The sequence below is a fragment of the Brachyhypopomus gauderio genome, chromosome 5 (assembly GCF_052324685.1).
Source record: "Brachyhypopomus gauderio isolate BG-103 chromosome 5, BGAUD_0.2, whole genome shotgun sequence".
NCBI classification, from domain to species: domain Eukaryota; kingdom Metazoa; phylum Chordata; class Actinopteri; order Gymnotiformes; family Hypopomidae; genus Brachyhypopomus; species Brachyhypopomus gauderio.
Window position 1 is genome coordinate 10,601,234 of NC_135215.1, and position 22,288 is coordinate 10,623,521.

General features: G+C 42.7%; 1 protein-coding gene across 1 annotated transcript in view; it reads left to right on the forward strand.

Moving 5' to 3' along the window:
* The first annotated feature begins 1,653 nt into the window (after positions 1 to 1,653).
* Positions 1,654 to 22,288, forward strand: part of pde3a (phosphodiesterase 3A, cGMP-inhibited) — a 143,201-nt gene continuing 122,566 nt past the window's right edge. Inside the window, exon 1 of the mRNA XM_077005582.1 lies at positions 1,654 to 1,847. The gene's annotated coding sequence lies outside the window, so the exon portion shown is untranslated. The remainder of the gene's footprint in view (positions 1,848 to 22,288) is intronic.

Here is a 22,288-nt window from a genome sequence, read left to right on the forward strand (position 1 = left end):
ATTTTTCTAGCCATGATTTCTGACTAGGAAAGAATTATGGAGTCTAGTGTATTTGCTCTACAAATATAGATATACTATGGATTAAGATATGTTATAGATTATCCCATAGATGTTATTAGAAAGTTATACACTCAACGGCCAACTGCTCATTAACACAAATGTCGAATCAGCCAATCACATGGCAGCAACTCAATGCATTTAGGCATGTAGACATGGTCAAGATGATCTGATGCAGTTCAAACTGAGCATAAGAATGGGGAAGAAAGTTGATTTAAGTGACATTGAATGTGGCATGGTTGTTGGTGCCAGACAGGCTGATCTGTGTATTTCAGAAACTGCTGATCTACTGGGATTTTCAAGCACAACCATCTCTAGGGTTTACAGAGAATAGTCAGAAAAAGTGAAAGTATCCAGTGAGCGGCAGTTCTGTGGGCACAAATGCCTTGTTGACGCCAGAGGTCAGAGAAGAATGGCCAGACTGGTTAGAGCTGATAAAACGGCAACAGTAACTCAAATAACCGTTACAACCGAGGCATGTAGAAGAGCATCTCTGAACACACAACATGTCGAACCTTGAGGTGGATGGGCTACAGCAGGAGACTACCACACCGGGTGCCACTCCTGTCAGCTAAGAACGTGAAACTGAGGCTACAATTCTCATAGGCTCACCAACATTGGACAATAGCCGATTGGAAAAACATTGCCTGGTCTGATGAGTCTCGATTTCTGCTGCAACATTCGGATTGTTCAGAATTTAGCGTCGACAACATGAACGCATGGATCCATCATGCCTGGTATCGATGGTTCTGGCTGGTGGTGGTGCAGTGGAGTGGGGGATATTTTCCTGATACACCTTGGGCCCATTAGTACCAATTGAACATCGTGTCAACACCACAGCCTACCTGAGCATTGATGCTGACCATGTCCATCCCTTTACAACCACAGTGTACCCATCTTCTGATGGCTACTTCCAGCAGGATAACGCGTCATGTCATAAAGCGCAAATTATCTCAGACTGTTTTCTTGAACACAACAATGAGATCACTGTACTCGAAAGGCTTCCACAGTCACCTGATCTCAATCCAATAGAGCACCTTTGGGATGTGGTGGAACGGAACATTCGCATCATGGATGTGCAGCCGTCAAATCTGCAGCAACTGCTTGATCCTATCATGTCAATATGGACCAGACTCTCTGAGGAATGTTTCCAGTACCTTGTTTAATCTATTCCAAGAAGGATTAAAGCAGTACTTATGGCAAAAGGGAGTCCAACCCGGTACCAGCATTGTGTACCTAATAAAGTGGCCAGTGAGTCTATGTTTAAATAGTTTTAACTTTCTCTGCAGCTGCTGAAATAATAAATGCATCGTCAGTTGTAGTTCTGCTAGTGTTGATTGAGCTGTGAGGATGAACAAATGTGAAACTGCAGTGGTGGAAAGAGAACTTTGAGGATAGCAAAATTTTAGAAGACAAACATCAAAGGTTAATGCCAGTTGTGCTTTTTGTGGTCTAGAATCTAAACCTTACTCTTACTGTTGTGTGGCAGGTGACCATGGGATGTTAAATGATACCTGTGGGGCAATGCTAATGAGTATTCTGACAATTTATGATAGTTGCTGCTGAGTTTCCATTTAGAAAAGAACCGGAAGGTGTGTGTGCATATGTGGCAACAACAGTTCGAGCTCCCACGGACCGGGGAGGTGATGGGCAGAAGACACAGTACATCTACAGGAACCAGTAGAGAAGTGAGAAAATGAAGTCAGACTTGATGAGATAAGAATGAAGATTGTGACAAGTGGAAAGAGCAGAAACAACCAGAAGAAAAAGCTACCATGGGATTGCTGAAGGTACGTGTTCAGTGGTTCAGGTCAGAATGCTCACCAGAGCACTGAAGAATATGCGGATGAATAGGGAAGAACTTAGGGTTAGGGACATTGGGATTTGGATTAGAGTTCTGACATGGGGAACAGCTAAGGAGGATCGGTTTGGGATGAACATGAAAAAGAGAGATGAGGGGAGATAGTGGAGAGAATGGGGTAGAGGAAGGGAGACAGGATGCATTCTTTGTTATAAAAAATGGACTAAAATGTGTTCAAATTATTTCACAATTTATCAGTCATAAAGCATGCAGATTCTGCAAATATTGAATTTTTCATTTTGTGTTGGTGTGTTTACAGCTCTGATTAATGCTTAATTTTATATAAGGGTCCATCATAGGATTGTTTTGCTTGGAAAGCTAAGTTAAGTTTGTAATCTCAAAGCAGGATTCCTAATTTGCAACAGTAACAAATTCCTCTTCATTCTGGGTACACTCCACATGGCTTAAACCACTTTGCCATCTGGTGGCCATTTCAAAATGGGTCAGACAAATAGTGTGGTCACGTGAACATAACTGACCTGTTCCCATGGAACAAGATGCATAGCCTACATGGCAACTAACCTTACACAGTCTAAGTGTTCCATGTATGTTTGATAGTCACATGACCAACACCCCTGAGACCCACATCCATCTGTCCAAGCTGTGCTTGCTCAATTCAAGATGGCTGCCAGATGTTTAACAGCAAAAGATGGGGATAGTGGATGGAATCATATCCAATATGTGTGAAAGAGAGACAGGCTCAGACAGACTGGGAAAGAAGCCTTGTACTTCTAACTCTTGACTGCAGCAGACCTTCCCCTCTCTCCTCCAGACCTTACCCTCTCCTCCAGACCTTCCTCTTTCGCTCTCCTCATAGTTATCACAGTAAAGTGTTTTCATTCTTCTCTATTTGCGTTATCCACTTGTTTGTTTACTGCAACAGTATCGTAATGGAGACTGTGTTGTGGAACGGTGATTTAGTACGGCCCTATAAAGCCAGAAAATAATTGGATTCTCATGCTGAGAAGCTGTCTTACAAAGAATGTGAGTTTTTCACTTAGCCTGGGTAGCTGTGATGTGTTCTCTGTCAGTTTCATGGAATTTTCAGTGTTAATGTTGCTTGAGAACACACACACACACACACACACACACACACACACAGAAGCATGATGGCCATGGTTTATTATAATGGTGCCAAAGGATGACAAAATGCTGAACTGTTTTTGGAAAGATTTCCAGTCAAACTGTGTGTTCAGTTGTGGCACATGAATAAATGAATGAAACTTTAGATTTATACAGCGCATTTCATGAATGCAAGGGTTAGGTTTAGGTTAACCCTAACCCTAGGTTAGGTTAAGCCTAACCCTAACGCAAGGTCACTTTACAATCAGCACAGGTATAAACTTTTATGACCATTCACACACCAGCAAGAACCAGCGGCCAGTTGCGTACAGTGTACTCTCTACAGGAAACCTCAACACTCACACAGTGTACTCTCTACAGGAAACCTCAACACTCACACAGTGTACTCTCTACAGGAAACCTCAACACTCACACGTTATACTCTCCACCAGAAATGTCAACACTCACACGTTATACTCTCCACCAGATACATCAACACTCACATGGTGTACTCTCCATCAGAAACCTCAACACTAACCCAGTACACACTATATATACTGTACATACACACAATATATTGTGGGTATGTATATATACACTGCTCAAAAAAATAACAGGGGAACACTCAAATAACACATCCTAGATCTGAATGAATGAAATATTCTCATTGAATACTTTGTTCTGTACAAAGTTGAATGTGCTGACAACAAAAATCACACAAAAATCATCAATGGAAATCAAATTTATTAACCAATGGAGGACTGGATTTGGAGCCACACACAAAACTAAAGTGGAAAAACACACTACAGGCTGATCCAACTTTGATGTAATGTCCTTAAAACAAGTCAAAATGAAGCTCAGTATTGTGTGTGGCCTCCACGTGCCTGTATGACCTCCCTACAACGCCTGGGCATGCTCCTGATGAGGTGGTGGATGATCTCCTGAGGGATCTCCTCCCAGACCTGGACTAAAGCATCCGCCAACTCCTGGACAGTCTGTGGTGCAACGTGACGTTGGTGGATGGAGCAAGACATGATGTCCCAGATGTGCTCAATTGGATTCAGGTCTGGGGAACGGGCGGGCCAGTCCATAGCTTCAATGCCTTCATCTTGCAGGAACTGCTGACACACTCGAGCCACATGAGGTCTAGCATTGTCCTGCATTAGGAGGAACCCAGGGCCAACCGCACCAGCATATGGTCTCACAAGGGGTCTGAGGATCTCATCTCGGAACCTAATGGCAGTCAGGCTACCTTTGGTGAGCACATGGAGGGCTGTGCGGCCCTCCAAAGAAATGGCACCCCACACCATTACTGACCCACTGCCAAACCGGTCATGCTGAAGGATGTTGCAGGCAGCAGATCACTCTCCACGGCGTCTCCAGACTCTGTCACGTCTGTCACATGTGCTCAGTGTGAATCTGCTTTCTAGGGGTGAGAATCATTTACTATCTCACGATTCGATTCGATTCCGATTTTGGGGGCCACAATTCAATTCAAAATCGATTTTCGATTCAAAACGATTTTCGATTCAAAAAACGATTTGATTTATAAAAATTTCTGCTTAAGTCTATAAAACCTGCATGATCTACTACAGTCTGCTTTGCAAGACAGAATGACAAATACAGAAGATAAAGTGTCTCACATTTAATTAACAAAAATAATGTGCTTTGGTAAAATAAAATGCTTTTTGTTGTTACCAAAATTCTTGAGCTTCATTTTACAAGCTGTCAGGGCTGGCTTGGATGCTGTTCCCCCAGCCGTGGCTAGGGGCACCAGAGTCAGTCCCAGACTATACTGGCGTAACCGTACCTCTCAGCCAGTCTCTTGCTTCTCGTTTGAAGGTGTCTCGCCACCTCTCTGTTATGCTTTCTCTTTACTTATTCGAGTATCTATCTCCTGCGTCGCTTCCTGACTCATCTCAAGTTTTCCCAATCCTGCATTTCTTCCTATCCATTTTGCCTTTATTTTTGGGAAGGGTTTTATTTTGCTGCGGCGTTTTTTGCCAATTACTTCTTCTGGTGTCCTTGGTTTCATTTTCGCGTTGCATTTATCCGCGCTGTTTTTTAGTTGTTGTTTTGTTTCTTTCTCCCGTCTCACTACGGTTAACTGTTATTTTTCCCGCGTTGTATTTTGCGCGTTGTTTTTTGTTTCTATTTGCTCCATGCCCTCACGGTTTTGCTTTCTATTCTCTCGCGCGTTGTCTCCCGTGTTGTTTTGTTTGTTCGTTCTGGGTCGCTGTGCGCGTTTCCCTCTCGCTAATACATGTGACGAGTGTCAAATGTATTGCTTTTGCGAGCCGGCACTCGTGTCCACCCTTCTCTATATTATTTCACGCTGTGTGTACGTTCCTGTGCTCACCGCGTTACACACGCCTTGCACAAGAGCTACATTGAGTCAAGTTCGGTCTTCCCTGGTATTCGTAAATACCAAAATGAGCCCATAGTTTTGCCTTAAATGAAGACGGAACAGGTTGAATATCTCTTTCCTCCATCTGTTTTGAAATCTTTCCGCACACGAGTGTGTCCCAGAACCTGCTGCGTAAAGTCTCGCGTAATTTTGTAATTACGTAACGCGACTTAGAATCGATTTTGGGACATTTAAAATCGATTCTGAATCGTAGTAAATGAGAATCCATTTTTGATATATGAATCGATTTTTTGGCACACCTCTACTGCTTTCATCTGTGAAGAACACAAGGCGCCAGTGGCGAATTTGCCAATCCTGGTGTTCTCTGGCAAATGCCAAGCGTCCTGCATGGTGTTGGGCTGTGAGCACAACCCCCATTTGTGGACGTCGGGCCCTCATACCATCCTCATGGAGTCGGTTTCTAACCATTTGTGCAGACACATGCACATTTGTGGCCTGCTGGAGGTCATTTTGCAGGGCTCTGGCAGTGCTCCTCCTGTTCCTTCTTGCACAAAGGCGGAGGTAGCGGTCCTGCTGCTGGGTTGTTGCCCTCCTACGGCCTCCTCCACGTCTCCTGGTGTACTGGCCTGTCTCCTGGTAGCGCCTCCAGCCTCTGGACACTACGCTGACAGACAGCAAACCTTGCCACAGCTCGCATTGATGTGCCATCCTGGATGAGCTGCACTACCTGAGCCACTTGTGTGGGTTGTAGAGTCTGTCTCATGCTACCACGAGTGTGAAAGGACCACCAACATTCAAAAGTGACCAAAACATCAGCAAGAAAGCATAGGTACTGAGAAGAGGTCTGTGGTCCCCACCTGCAAAACCACTCCTTTATAGGGGGGGTCTTGCTAATTGCCTCTCATTTCTGCCTGTTTTCTATTCCATTTGCACAACAGTAGGTGAAATTGATTCACAATCCTTTGTATTTGAGGTTCTTGTGTTTGAATCACTCCTGTGTGGCTTTGGCACTATGCTTGGGTTGTTCTCTTGTCGGAACATGAAACTCCATCCTAGTCTCTGGTGTCCTGCAGATTGGAATAGGTTTTCTTCAAATACTGCCCTGTATTCAGTTCTATACATCTTGCCTTTGACTCTGACCAGTTTTCCAGTTCCTGGTGATGAAAACCATTCTAAACAACATGATTCTGCAACATGATGCTGCTACCACCATCACCGTGGTGGTGCTGTTATCAGAGTGATGAGTAGTGTTTGGATTGTAACATACTTCACTGTAGGGAAACAGTCAGCCAGTTTAGCGATGGTCTTATTAGAGGTCTAAGTACTAAATGTGCATGATATTGTGACGTCACGGATGCAGCAGGAGAGGGTGAGGCAGTTATGTTTTTAATATCCATAGCACCAAACGGAACAAAAGCTCAGAGACCAGCCTACTGTGACAAATATGTTTTAGCACAAACAAATCCTAGGTTTTTCACCAAACCCATGCAAATCTGGTGTGCAAAGATTCAGAAATTAGTGTTATAAGTGTTATACTTGAATATTAATAATATTTAATAATATTTGTCAGTAGTATTGGCAACGTAGTGATTTTGTCACCATTTTTAGTGAATTAGGCCAAAATTGTCAGATCGGAAACCCCCCCACCTCCTGGACCTTGTGACGGACATACTGTTCCCAGACTTCAGTATGTAACCCTAACTGTTTGTCTTGACTTGCTGATGCTCTCAGTTGGATGATGCTACTCATTTTCTGATTCTGCACATGCCATAATGTCCACAATGTCCTGTTCTGACCCCCTCACAAATATTCTATCATTCTCACATGTGATATGCTGTTATAAACCAGTGGGTTTTACTGGATGGAGGGTGTCAGTTTACACAGTAACTATTGGGATGGGTTCATTAGCTGTGACCCTTAGAAATGTTTGTCATGTTATTATGTACATTGCACGCAAGTTACCATGTTATAACTTGGGGTTAGGGCTCATTTAATTTATATTTATAAAGCACATTTATTACCAACAGTTGATTAGAGTGCTGTACAGCCACCACAACCATACACCAATCAAAGACGACAAAGACTAGTCACAAAAGACAAACCACAGAGATGGAGAAGAAAACAGCACAATGAAATGGAGGTAATAAAAGAAGATTGATAAATATCAGTTTTAAGACGAAATTTTAAACCAGGTAATTTGAGCTGTTTTGGAGACCCTCCACCTGAAGAGAACTTATTACCCTTTGCTGGCTGTTTGTTCAATGCAAACTCTTGGTTTGCCCCTTGCTAACTCTTGCTTACGTATTCTGTATTCAAAGCCCACTGATATTGTCCTAAACATTGGATCACAATATATCACTGATGCTTCAGGTCAAAAGAATAAGAGCTTGTACTTCTGAATACAATTTACACCCATGGAACTAAATGGGTATGGGAATTTGATGTTTTTTCTACCCTGAGCTCAGAAAAAGTACTTATACAAATGTGTAGCAGGTGTTTCTAATTCCACGAACCCTAAACTGTGCAGACATGACATGAGAATATGTGGATTTAGTGGCCAGCGGACACCAGTTCTTTGCAACCTGTTCTGAAGTAGCAGATATAAAATCAAATGAAGACCAGATAAGAGGGAATATTATGAACTATAGGAGAGCAGCAGTTGAAGCCTCAGCAGACCCAAACCCTAAACCCTTAACCTAACCTAACTATTACCTGGGACATCAGAGTAAACACTAGAATAAGTCTTGTGTAAAGAGGGCCTTGGCAGTTCGGTGTACACACTGAAGCACTGATAATCTAATCACTATTCTGTCCATTTCTTCCTTCCTAATTATTGCAGAACATTTTCCCTCTTTCAGTTTCCCAGCTACCCCCGAGAAAGGGAGGATCTTCACTCGTTCTGCTCACGTTGGGCTTCTGTAATGGGGCCAACAGTAGAGACCAAGTCAGCAATACAGTTTATTTCCACTAAAAGGAATTTAGTGGTGGATGGCCAGCCAGATAGCCAGGACCTTTTGTTTCATAACATTTTGCTTCCTGCAGGTTTTAATACAGTAAGAGAAAAATAAATTTGTGGTATCTCTCTGTAATGTTGGAGCAAACCTTGGGACACATCAGTGTTGACACAAAGACTTGCATTGATCATGTGGTTAGAAGGCCTTGACAGCCTTTTATCTAAAGACATTGATGCCAAGTTTTCTATTTACATCCTTTTGAAAAACTCATTGTATTCAAGAAGATTTTAGAAGTTGAGCAGAAATCCAGCAGATGTTTAAACTGATATATTATCTCAGAATATAGTGTTAAATACAGTCAAACCCTAACCCTAGAATGTAGTGTTATACAGTCAAACACTAACCCTAGAATGTAGTGTCAAATACAGACACTGCAGTCTTCAAAATGACTGAGCTCCACTGGATCAGAACAAGCATCTTTGTTTATTAGACCTGGGTGGTGGAGTCCTCAGAAAAGGGCAGAGCATGGTTTATGGTGGGTTATACTGGGGGGAGGGGTTCATGGGGGAAGGTGTTTATAGTCTGGGAATGGTGTTCAGTGTGTGGTTTATAGTCTGGGGATGGTGTTCAGTGGGCGGTGTATGGTCTGGGGATGGTGTTCAGTGGGCAGTGTATGGTCTGGGGGTGGTGAGGGCAGTCATGGCCTTGTGGTTAGGGAACTGGTCTTGTGACCGGAGGGTCGTGGGTTCGATCCCCAGACCTGAGGCCATGACTGAGGTGCCCCTGAGCAAGGCCCTTAACCCTCAATTGCTCACTTGTATAAAAATGAGATAAAAATGTAAGTCGCTCTGGATAAGGGCGTCTGCCAAATGTCGTAAATGTAAATGGTGTTCAATGGGCGGTGTGTGGTCTGGGGATGGTGTTCAGTGTGCGCTGTAGGGTCTGGGGCTGGTGTTCAGTGTGCGCTGTATGGTCTTTAGGTGGTGTTCAGTGTCATCACAACTGCATGTATTTGAACCTAGGCAAATAATTAGAGGAAACCATTATACAGTAGAACCCTGGAACTCAACCACTTCAGTACTCAACATATTCTGAGTTAGACGCAAAATTTTGAGACAATTTTGTGTCGAAGCCCGAATAAAACTTTGGAATCCGACCCGACTCGTGTGACTTTTGTAAAAAAAAAAAAAAAAGTTTGTGCTTCAGTCACGTGCCCCTAGTTGGCGTTAGTTGGCATTGTTGTTCAATGGGTTTTAAACAATTTTGAGGCTGTGCTCCAAGTTTTGCTGTATTTTTGTTGTACTGTACTGTATTTTGTTTTTGTTTGTACTGTTTTAGACAAAAATATGGGTCCCAAGAAAGACATAGTAGAAAAGCAGGAGATGAAAATGGTAAGAACAACAATAGAGTTGAAAAAGGCGATCATAGAGAAGTATGAAAAAGGCATTCGTGTGACGTTGGAATTTAACTTGATAGTTGAGAACTATTAATCCGTCCTCAACCATCAAGTTGAATCCAGATTAATCCGTTTTCAGTTATTTCTTATGGGGAAAATTGATTCAGAACTCAGCTGCATCGCTTCCCGACGCTAGGGGCTTTGGAGACGATTGGCTTCACAAATGAAGACTCTTATTTCTCTACCCTCTATACCCTCCCTTGCTGTTTCTGTAACCTAAGAAATAGGTCATGTGAGTGATGCAAAGGATCCAATTCCTTCCAAAAAATTCTGAGATCTCCTTCCATTTTTTTCGGTCGTTATCAACAACTTCTTATTTTAGTGTTAGACAGCAAGGGTGGTACCAATCTTGAAGCCAACACTTCATAGCTCCAACATACACTCACCGGCCACTTTATAATGTACCTTGCTAGTACCAGGTTGGACCCCCTTTTGCCTTCAGTACTGCTTTAATCCTTTGTGGCATATATTCAACAAGATACGGGAAACATTCCTCAGAGGGTCTGGTCAATATTGACATGATAGCATCATGATAGAATGATAGTTGCTGCAGATTTGTTGTTGATGCCAAATTCTGACCCTACCATCCAAATGTCGCAACAGAAATCGAGACTCAGCAAACCTACCATTTTTCCAATCTTCTGTTGTCCAATTTTGGTGAGCCTGTGTGAATTGTAGCCACAGTTTCCTGTTCTTAGCTGACAGGAGTGGCACCTGGTGTGGTATTCTCCTGCTGTAGCCCATCCGCCTCAAGGTTTAACATGTTGTGTGTTCAGAGATGCTCTTTTACATGCCTCAGTTGTAATGACTGGTTATTTGAGATACTGTTGCCATTCTATCAGCTCAAACCAGTCTGGCCATTGTTTTCTGACCTCTGGCGTCAACAAGGCATTTGTGCCCACAGAACTACCGCTCACTGGATATTTTCTCTTTTTCGGACCATTCTCTGTAAACCCTAGAGATAGCTGTGCGTGAAAATCCCAGTAAATCAGCAGTTTCTGACATACTCAGACAAGCCCATCTGGCAGCAACAACCATGCCACGTTCAAAGTCACTTAAATCATTAACATCATTAAAACTTGAAAGTGTAGTTTTAGTTTTGTTTTCAAGTAAAGAAAATTCAGTTTTTGTTTACATGTCTACAGTGCTTGCATCCCCTCCTTCCATTCACCTCTGTTAGCTGCACTCTTCTGTCTCCAAGCTAAAAATACAATGCTAAATAAAATTTTTTTTCTTTTATTTCATATATTTTGTTATTTGTTGGTAAAGTACACACGTGTTTCTTAATTAAAAATGTATTATTTTCATAATTTAGGAAAGGTTGGGGATGTTTCACAGGGCTGGAACAGATAAAATCTATTTCAGTTATTTTAAATGGGAGAAATTTGTTTCATATACGAGTTGACTGACTTACGACTGGGGTGGGAATCGTTTACCATCTCACGATTCGATTCAATTCCGATTTTGGGGACCACGATTTGATTCAAAATCGATTTTCAATTCAAAACGATTTTTGATTCAAAAACTATTTGATTTATAAAAATTTCTGCTTCGGTCTATAAAATGTGCATGATCTACTACAGTCTGCTTTGCAAAACAATGACAAATACAGAAAATAAAGTGTCTTTCACATTCAATTACCAAAAATAAAGTGCTTTGGTAAAATAAAATGCTTTTTGTTGTTACCAAAATTCTTGAGCTTAATTTTGCAAGCTGTCAGGGCTGGCTCAGATGCTGTTCCCCCAGCTGTTGCTAGGGGCACCAGAGTCAGTCCCAGACTAAACCGGCATAATGGTACGTTCTCAGCCAGTCTCTGCTTTCTCTGTGGTTGCTTCTCGTTTGAAGGTGTCTCGCCACCTCTCTTATGCTTTCGCTTTACTTATTCAAGTATCTAACTCCTGCGTTGTTTCCTGTCCCATCTCAAGTTTTCCCAATCCTGTATTTCTTCCTATCCGTTTTGCCTTTATTTTTGGGAAGGGTTTTATTTTGCTGCAGCGTTTTTTTCCTGCTGCCAGTTGCTTCCCTTGGCATATTTGGTTTCGGTTTTACTTTGCATTTATCCGCGCTGTTTTTTAGTTACTGTTGTTTTGTTTCTTTCTCCCGTCTCTCTACGGTTAAGTGTTATTTTTCATGCGTTGAGTCTTCCGCGTTGTTTGTTCATTCTGGGTCCCTGTGCGTGTTTCCCTCTCGCTAGTACATTTGACAAGTGTCAAACGTCTTGCGCTTGCGAGCCGGCACGTGGGTCCATATTATTTCACGCGGTGTGTACGTTCTCGTGCTCACCGCATTACACAAGCCTTGCACACATGCTACATTGTGTCAAGTTCGGTCTTCCCTGCCATTTGGTAAAAACCAAAATGAACCCATATTTTTGCCTTAAACAAAGACGGGACAGATTGAATATCTGTTTCCTCCATTTGTTTTGAAACTTTTCCGTGCATAAGTGTGTCCCAGAACCTGCTGCGTAAAGTCTTGCGTAATTTTGTAATTACGTAATGCGAGACTTCACCATGACTTAGAATCGATTTTGGGACATTTAAAATCGATTCTGAATCGTAGTAAATGAGAATCGATTTTGGCACACATCTACTTACGACGTCGGTTACAGAGCAAATTAAACTCATATCTCAAGGTACAATTGTACATCCAATCTATGTAAACTCTTTACTGGAGTCCCCCAAGGCTCGGTCCTAGGCCCTCTGATGTTCTTTTTTATACTCTTGGTGACATTATTTCGTCTCACAGTTTCTCCTGTCATTGCTATGCTGATAACACCCAGCTAATTCTTTCCTTCGCACATTGACACCCATATTTCAGCATGTGTGGTGGATATTGCTTCATGGATGACCACTCACCACTTGAAGCTCATAGCATAACCGAGCTTCTGTACATTCCAGGAACTCCAAACTCACACAATGACCTCACTGCTTCTTTCGAGAGGACCCTGTTAATACCATTAGGATCTACTTGAAGACTTTAGGACGTGTAGCTTTGGACAAGCAGTTGTCCTTCTCAACACTTTTCAAACCAGATCCTGCAGATTTCTCCTCGGCACATATGGAGAATGCGACCCTTTCCCTCGGAGGAAGCTACCCAGGAGCTTGTGTAGTCTCTCATCATCTCAAAGCTGGACTACTTCAACTCCCTTGCGAGTCTTCCTCTACAGGTCATCAGACCTCTACAACTGATTCAGAATGCTGCAGCACAACTGGTCTTCAATCTCCCCAAGTTCTCAAATGTGACTCCTCTGCTGCGCTCTCTTCACTGGCTTCCAGTAGCTGTATACATCAGATATAAAACCTTGCTTGCCCACAAAACCTAAAATGTAGTATTGCATCTGATAGCGCAGTTGTAAATACTGAGGTCACTGTAACACGGTGAATACAGACGTGTACACATTGCATGTAAAAGAAAGAGGTGGACCCAAATGCTGGCTCACACTGACAGTGAAATTGGTCGAGCCAATAATGAGTGAGAGTGCAATGCGCACATACTGCAAGAACACCACAAACATATAGAGAGGCGTAATACTCAACGTGTGTAGAAAGGGAAAACTTGAGATGGGCCAAAGAGCGGTGCAGGAAATAGAGACTCGAATAAGTAAAAGAGAAATAAGAAAGCATAAGGGAGAGGAAGGTAGCCAGACATCTTTTAACTCGGCAAACAGTCAGAGTGAGTAGTGAAGGGCTGAAAGCGCAACAGCATAAACACAATGATTCAGCAGTGATCCGTCAAACAAACCTCCTTAAATAACAAGGATAACAGGTGTGACGGATCACTGCTGATTTCACCTATTCCGTCTGGAACTGACTCGGGAGCCCCCTCCTGTAGTAGCCGAAGTAGTGGCACCCGAGTCAGCCCTGACAGATCCAAGAGCCGATGAACCGTCTAAGCCAGGGCTATCATATGGGGAGTTGGCGACAAAGGTGCACGGAGCATACTGCACAAGACAGGGCAGAGGCACGAAACATGGAACACAGGGTGGACTTTCATAGAGGGCGGGAGCAACAGCCTGACAGCAGTGTTGGACTGGTAATCTGGCGTACCGGGCATTTGCCCGGTGGGCTGACAGTCCTCAGGGGCTGATCGATTTTTTTTTTTCTTCCCTTTTTTTCTAAGAGACCGGCCCACAATTTGGAGGGGGCGGCTCACTGGCCCATCTTCAATATAGATAGTGGACTGAACCAATCAGGATATAGGACGAAAGTGGCCCCACCCTTTCTCTGCGTGGTCCGCTGTAACTCCTGCTACGTTCAGTGTTGAGTGCGTTGTTCAAGGAGAGGCAGCATAGAGCAACAAAAGCAGCAGAAAGGGGGTGCGGAGAAGTTACATGCCAAGAAATTGAAGAGTCTCAATTTAGAGGCTACAAAATGTGTTAAAATCACAGACATGTTCGCTGCTGTAGCCTCCGTGTCCTCTGTAGTTGAAGACAGCAGCAGCAGACAGGGAGAGCAGCAGCCAGAGATGCAGGCTTGTGAAACCGAGGGACAGACTGAGCGGGAAAGTGTAGTACATGAACAGCTAGTAACGTTAGGATAACACAGGGACTTTATTACATGAGAATGATGAGCAACGGCGATTGATTAGTACCAATATTAATTGGTATTTGCATACTTCACAAAATCTTGCAGCTACGCACCGTTATTCTGATAAAATAGCAAATGGTCAAGACTGAGAAATGTTGGGTGAGCAGCAAGTGTCCATTTTAGGCTATCATAGCATTTTAGATATTTAGGTTAAAGGTTTGTTGAAAGGCTGCATAGTAGTTTGAATTTGTAGCCTCTATGCTGTGGTTCAACATGTTTTAAAAAGCACTCAAACAAGTGAAATTACAGATTTTAAAACTTATAAATGATAAATAAAAACTTTGTAATTTAAGCACGACTACAATCGTAAGTGTAAAGAAAATACAAGTGTAAAGAAATACAAATACAAGTGTAAAGAAATATTGGCAAAATATATGCCCACACCAAATAAGAGTAAAATGGTGTCAAATGCTTTTAAGCAGGGGTGCTCATTGCGTCGATCACGAAAGAATGTGCGTAGATCGCGTCACATTAAAAAGTAGTAGATGAATCGCCCATCTGCACTGAGGTTTGTATTTTGATTGACATTCATGGTTCATGGTAGCCAATCTGCAATCCGCTCAACAAAAGACGTTTGCCACCCCCCGCCCCCGCTCAACAAATGACGTTCGCCACCCCCCCCCCCTGCTCAACACATGACGTTCGCCACCCCCCTCAACAAATGACGTTCGCCACCCCCCGCTCAACAAATGACGTGTTCTGACTTGGTCATCTTATAAGTAGCTCGCAAGCTGTAAACTTGTGGGCACCCCTGTTTTAAGACATATTTGCATTGCATGAATTCATAAAGCAGCTTTGTTTGTAGCCAGATACAAATACATGTTATAGCTGTTTAAAGGAGGGAGCACCTTGAACTTGAAGAATTAGAATTATATTAGAGATGATTTCAATAAAAAGGATAAAAAATAAGTTGAACTATACAGAACAGACAAAAATGGTGGAGTTAACAATAGACACTTCTTATATTTAAATATGTTGATACATTATACTTGAAATAGACTATACCTACGTAGGTAGATCTAAGTATGTGTCAGTGTGGGAGATGTAGGAGACGGAATCCCCCGCAGATATTTTAAGAAAATGAACCCAAGCGCCTCGTCCGTGCACAGGACGATAGAATACACGCGAGTGGACAGCCACAGCGTGCTGTGTTTAAAGAGCTGATACGAGGGTGAACTGAAAGTAAACACAGAGAAACTCGACGCGTATAATAGGGGAGAACTGAAAACAACAGCGGAAATACTCAATGCTAGTAACGGGGGAAAACAGAAAACAATCGCGGAATAACAACGCGTAGCGAACACACAGAAAACCAAAAAGGAAAAAACAAGGACGCCAGGGGAGGTAGCTGGCTGGCTGGCAAACGCCGCGACAAACAAAAAACACTTCCCAAGAACCAAAACGGATAGGAAGGATAACAGCAGGAGAAAAACTTGAGAGAGGCCAGGGAGCGGCGCAGGAGGTAAGTACTTGAAGCAGACAGAGAAACACCAAGCAGAGACAATGAGAGAAAACAGGCTTGAGGTTGACAACATGAAAGCAGACAACTCAGTGGTGAGGCACTGCGTCTATCGTCCTTAAAAACACAGGATGACAGGTGAATGCCATCATCGCTGATTAGCCTGTGGTCTGACTCGTGGGCTCCTCCTGGTGGCAACTGGAGGAGCCGCCCTGGGGCCAGCCCTGACAGTATGTGTTGAGTCAATTTACTTATTTGCTTCCCACAATAGTTATTTGATAGACTTCTAAAGTAATGATTAACTTTTAATTTCTAATAAGCCTAGTTTGTGCTGTTTTTCCAGATTGTTCCAAATATTTTTATTATTACTTTAGTTTTGGAATTAAGTTTTCAATTTACCACTTAATATATTATAATAATCTCTCCCTCTCTTCCTGTCAAGTCAAGCCAGGCAGTTGAGGAGAGAGAAGAGAGACTAGACTATTTTTCCCGTCCTGAGCCTGCTAGAATGCAAGCATTTTTAAATCATCACCCAAAGCAAGATGCTACAAACACTGTAGTGAAGAAAGTGTTCACTGACAAAGATGGCACAAGCAGGAAGTGGCCGACATACTGTAATCAACGTTGTGCTTTATTTTGTTTCGCTTGGCCTTTATCAAGCCAACTGATTCCAGCACATTCATAACTGGAATGTCAGACTGGAGACATGTCCACCAGAGAGCTGAAGAGCATGAAAAAAGCATAGTACATAGGGCATGTGCTGAAGCTTATTTTTTAAACTGCTCAAAAGCTGACATAAACAGTCTACTTAGGGGAAAGCAGCTAACTGTTCACAGAGAGCAGATAAAGAGGAGGTGCCAGGTCTTAGATCGTGTTGTGGAAGTTGTCAGAGTAATAGGGAAGAGGGGCCTGAGCTACAGACAGGAAGAGAATGAGGCTCCTTATACTTTGGAGGACAATAGTCTTGACCATGGTAATTTTTTGGAACTCATCACTTTACTGGGGATATATGATGTGGCCTTGAAAGAGCATCTCAGTCACGTGTTATGGTATATCTCAGCTCAGGTTAAACAAGAGAAGGGGAAAATAGGTACATGTATCTCTGCATATATGCATACATGTGTGTGTATATGTGTGCATATGGGTACAATAATGTAGGTGTGAATGGATGGAAGAAATTCTCCCCCCCCCTTTTCCCTCTTTCTCTCTGTATGTTAAATATTTTTTGTATTTTAAGTGAAACCCGATCTCAAGGTGTTCTGTTTTTTTTCCTATTTATTTATTTATTTATTTATTTTTGTTACATAATGTTAAGTGCCTATCAATGTGTGTTAATGGCAATAAAATTGAAAGTAGAAAAAAAAGCATCTCAGTGAAGTGATTGAAAAAAGTAAAAAACTACATGAATCAGCATCAGGCTCTAGAGGCAGAGGCTCTCTTGTCACTCTACTTTCTAAATCAGGTATCACCAAATGGCGGACCGCGGTCCGGATCCGGACCCGAACGCCGTCCTGTCCGGACCCAATCAAATTTCCTGATTAACTGGATACGGACCCAAATGCCAAAAAAATTTTAACGGGAGACTATATTTTAAACCGGAGAATTTATTTTCAGACGAGTGTTACGTTCACCACCCATATGAGTGTTACGTTCGCCCCCCCGCTCAACAACTTTTGTTCGACACCCCCCCCAAACCCCCCCGCTCAACAACTTTCGTTCGCCACCGCGGACCCGGACCTAAGGTCTGAGCTATCTGCCAAAAATGGACCGCGGAAAGATTTAATTGATTACCCCTGTTCTAAATCAACTGTCAACTCAGTAATTGACAACATACAAAACTTGATCAAGGAGAACATTGCCACTGAAGTCCTAAAAGCTGGAATGTTTTCTGTCCAACTGGACACCACACAAGACATTACAGCACAAGACCAGTGCTCAATTGTCCTCAGGTATGTGACTGATACCATAAATGAGAGGCTTGTTACTGTGATGAGATGTAGTGCATCTACTGGAGAGTCATATGTTCAGTTGCTGAGTGATGTTCTTGACAGTTTGAACTTGGATAACAGCCTCTGCATTGGAAATGCCACAGATGGGGCTTCCAACATGCAAGGAAGTTACAGAGGCTTCTCCTCACTGTTGGGATCACAGTCCCCTCATCATGTTCATATGTGGTGCTACGCACATGTCCTGAATCTGGTTCTCTCTGATACCACTGAAATTGTGATTGAGAGTGGATCACTTTTTCATCTTCTTAGTGAAACAGCAGTGTTCATCAGGGAATCTCATCAGAGGATGAACATATGGGAAAAAGAAAGCCACAGCAACAGACACAGGCGCATAGCACCCATTGGAGAGATCCGCTGGTGGGCAAAGCATGACGATTTAAAGATCTTTGGCACATTTGGAAAACCCCAGGACTGTCTCTCCATTTATGTTTTGTGTACACTGTCAGCCATTCAAGAGCAGAAGACTGTAAAAGGCAATGTTCGGACCAAAGCAAGGGGATACAAAGGTGGCCTTCTGAGACATGAGACGATCCTTACAGCTCAATTATTCATGAGAATATTTGACCAGACGACACCATTGTCAAAGTACCTGCAAACAGGAGGAATGGACTTCCTCTCTGCCCACAGGATGGTGATCTCTACACTTGAGGCCCTAAAACAAATTTCAAGGATTTTCAAGGCAGTCAAGGATGCAGCAGAGAATTTTGCCAAGTGGGCAAATGAAAAGCTGGAGGAGCAGGATGAGGAGATTGACATGGAGGTGGAGACCTCACTACCTCAGAGGAGACCTAAAAAGAAAAAATCCATGCCAGGAGAGATGTCCCAGGATGAGACATCCAGCGATGCGTTGGAAACCTATGAGGTAAAAGTCCACAACCCAATAATGGACACAGTTATTGAGGCCATTCGGAGAAGATTCCTGGTACATGGCAGCCTATATGCAGACTTAGCATTTCTGGATCCTAAAAACTTTCCACAAATCAAAACAAGTTCTCTTCCCGATTCTGCACTCCAAGATCTCAGCAGGTGCCTGATTAAATTCAACAGTTCAGCAACAGTTGACAACCTGCAGTCAGAACTGAAAAGCTTGGCAAGCCAGTGGGAAAGGCTAAAACAATCACCACTGGAAGAATATGCATCCAGGACTGTGGAGGAAGGACCAGATGGAAACAAGGAGATGAAAATGATCAACAAAATCTGTGCCTCTTGCAAAAACTGCCCCCTGTGTTGCTACCAAATTCTCCTCAGATTCAACTTGCTCACAGATGCATATCATCTTCTTGGTCTTGCATACAAATATTTACTGACCCTCTCGGTTACCCCAGGTCATTTTTGACCCTTAAATTCATTAAAAGCAGACTGAGGAGCAGCTTATCTGCAAGCAAGTTAGAGGCTTTTATGTTAATGGCTACACTAAGGTGAGATGATATTTTTAATATTAACACTAGTTATATTATTCAGTGAAATGTAGTATAAAAATTATATAAAATTGATGGTGGGACTCACGAAACAGCTCCCTTTCATGGATCCATCGTTTTTTTCTTAGGAAGCCTTTGTCTCTCAGGTTTGTTGACTGTCCGTTTCACAAAGTAAACAATATAAGTGTGAAAATGTATTTGGTTGTAGTTATTTTTCATTTCTGTTACTTACTAGTTCTTTAAGTTGCCATGATTAATAATGAAATTCCTGGAGGTAGAATTATAGAAAATGAAACATATCTACTCCAATGTAGCTATACCATGTTGAACTTGACTTGTATGACACCAGCTCTGCATTCTGAACTAATCCCATTTTGACATGTTAACATAAGTGTTCTTTCCTTTATATCAGAATGAAAAAAATAAATAAATATCAGTTTTAAACTAAACTTAAAAGTAATTCTCCCTTCCCACGTTGTAAACAACAAAACAATTCTCATTTCACTCTCCTTTTCTTTTTTTTTACGTATAATGTCAGAGGTCAGGCAGACATAACAAAGTCCTTCTGCCACACAGGTGGATGCCGGACACGAGACGACTTCACAGGGAAATCAGGTGTTGGTACCGCTGTCATGGGCTCTGGATCTATGGAAGGGGGGTACTGGGTGGGTGTGGGAATAGTGACTGGGACTGACTCAGCTGGTGTGGTAACTGGATTTGGAATGGAGGGAGCACTGAGACTGCCATCACTGTTGAACTTCTTCACATGAGCAGCATTTCTCATTTTGGGTGGGCTGTTGGGTTGTTGAATGATGACTGCATTTCCTTGTTTCCTGATGACTTCATATGGCTGTGACTCGAAGTTGGGGTCTAGCTTATTGGACTTGTGTAGGTTCTTGCAAAGAATGGTGTCTCCTGGTTTTATTTCCTGATCCTTAGCTCCTCTTCGCTGATTAGCAGCAATGTTTCGTTTTAGCTTGTGCAAAGCGTCCTTGTCATGGATTTCTTCTGAAACAGCTGCATGGGGTTCATCACTGTCAGCAGGCATACTGGTGAAGCTTGGTAGTTTGTCGCGGAGATCTATGTTCATCAACAGCTTCGCCGGGGACACTCCTGTGACTGCATGAGGAGTGGTCCGGTAGTGGAACAGAACTTCTCAGTGCAACTTTCCAATCTTTCTTTTCAATTCAATTCTGGCTATCTTCACTGATTTCAGAATTGTTCTGTTGAATCTTTCCACTTCTCCGTTTGACTGAGGCCAGTATGGTGCTAATTTCAGCTGCATGATGCCATGCGCGGTGAGATAATCATTAAACTCTCTGGATGCAAATGGTTGTCCGTTGTTACTTCTCAGATACTTGGGATATCCATGAATTTGGAACATCCTTTCGAGAGCATTAATCACATTGGTGGCATTGGTGACCTTCATGTAGGCAATTTCGAGCCACCTGGAGTAGTAGTCAACTACAGCCAGCAGGTAGTTACCTTCAGAGATGCTCAGCAGGTCAACTGCCAGGTAAGTCCAGGGTTGGTCTGGCAATGGCGTACACTCCAACTCTTCTGGTGGAGCGTTCTTGCCGATCACTTGACATGGGTAGCATTGCTTTATTTGCACTCCCACCATTTTGTCAATTTCAGGCCACCAGACTTTAGTTCGGAGTCGGTTTTTTGTTCGTACAATCCCCTGATGTCCTTCATGTCCCAACTGTACCACGTGCTCTTGCAGGGCTTCGGGGATCCTGTTTCCTCACATGACCATCTGTCCAGCCGTCCAAAGTTCATCTTTGACAGCCTGGAATGCTGTACCTTTAAAGTAGGTCCAGTCGTTTGTCTGTATGGCTTGGCGCAGCTTGGAGATAGTCGGATCATCCTTTGAGACCTGCTCGATCTCACGGGGGGCTAGAGCATGAGGCGTGGAATCTTTGATGACGCTGTAGATGTACTCATCTGTTTCTCTCTCCTCAGCTTTGTCGCGATGACCAACGGGTTGATGACTCAGGGGATCGGCCTTGTTGGTTTTGCCAGGGATGTGGACTACTTGGTAGGTGAACTGTTGCAGGTACAGCAACCACCGTTCCACTCTGGCTGATGGAGGGATTGAATTAGGTGACAACACTTTCACAAGCGCCTTGTGATCTGTGAGGATCTTGAATTCACATCCGATGAGATACAAGCTGAATTTTCGGCAGGCACAGACTACTCTGAGAGCTTCTCTTTCAAATTGAGAGTAACGTGTCTCAGTGGGTGTGAGCTTCCTGCTGGCGTAATACACCGGCTTCCAGACTCCGTCTGCCTGTTGTTGCTCCAAGATAGCGCCTACGCCGATAGGGGAAGCGTCACAGGTGATTCTGGTTGGTCTTCCAACTGAGCAGTGGTGGACGAAGTACAGCAATTATGTACTTGAGTAAAAGTACAGTTACATTGCATTGAATATTACTCAAGTAAAAGTAAAAGTATTCACCTCAATTTTTTACTTGAGTAAAAGTACAAAAGTATCTGCCTTCAAAAATACTTAAGTATTAAAAGTAAAAGTAAACACTTTTTTTTCTTAGCGTCACATCAAAACCCCTAGGCCTACTCGATCAACAATTGAACAACAAAACAGTGCCTTACATTTGCCTAGCAAACACAAAATACTCAAAACTATATTATATTTAAGTAAGACCAAGTGAAGCAACAACGCAAAAAGCATTCATTCAAGTTTCATTATTTTATTTTTCATTCATTTCGGTTGTCAAAAAACTAATAAAAAATAACAAACACCATCACAACTGATGAAAATCAATAAAAACACAACTGATGAATCATTCACTATAAACATTACATTTGATGAAGCATTACCTAAGTTTTGAAGAGGCGATACAGTATATGAAGAGGTTATACGTTGTCCACTACATGGCGGGACAGGGAAGCTTAGCAACTAGAACTGTGTGCAGCCCAACCAACTGAACTCATAATATTAAACTTGGCCAAATAATTAATAATAATTATTATACCAGTTAGTTCTGACCCTACAATGCGATTGGCTGAGAGGCGATCACTGTAACCGAAGCTCTCC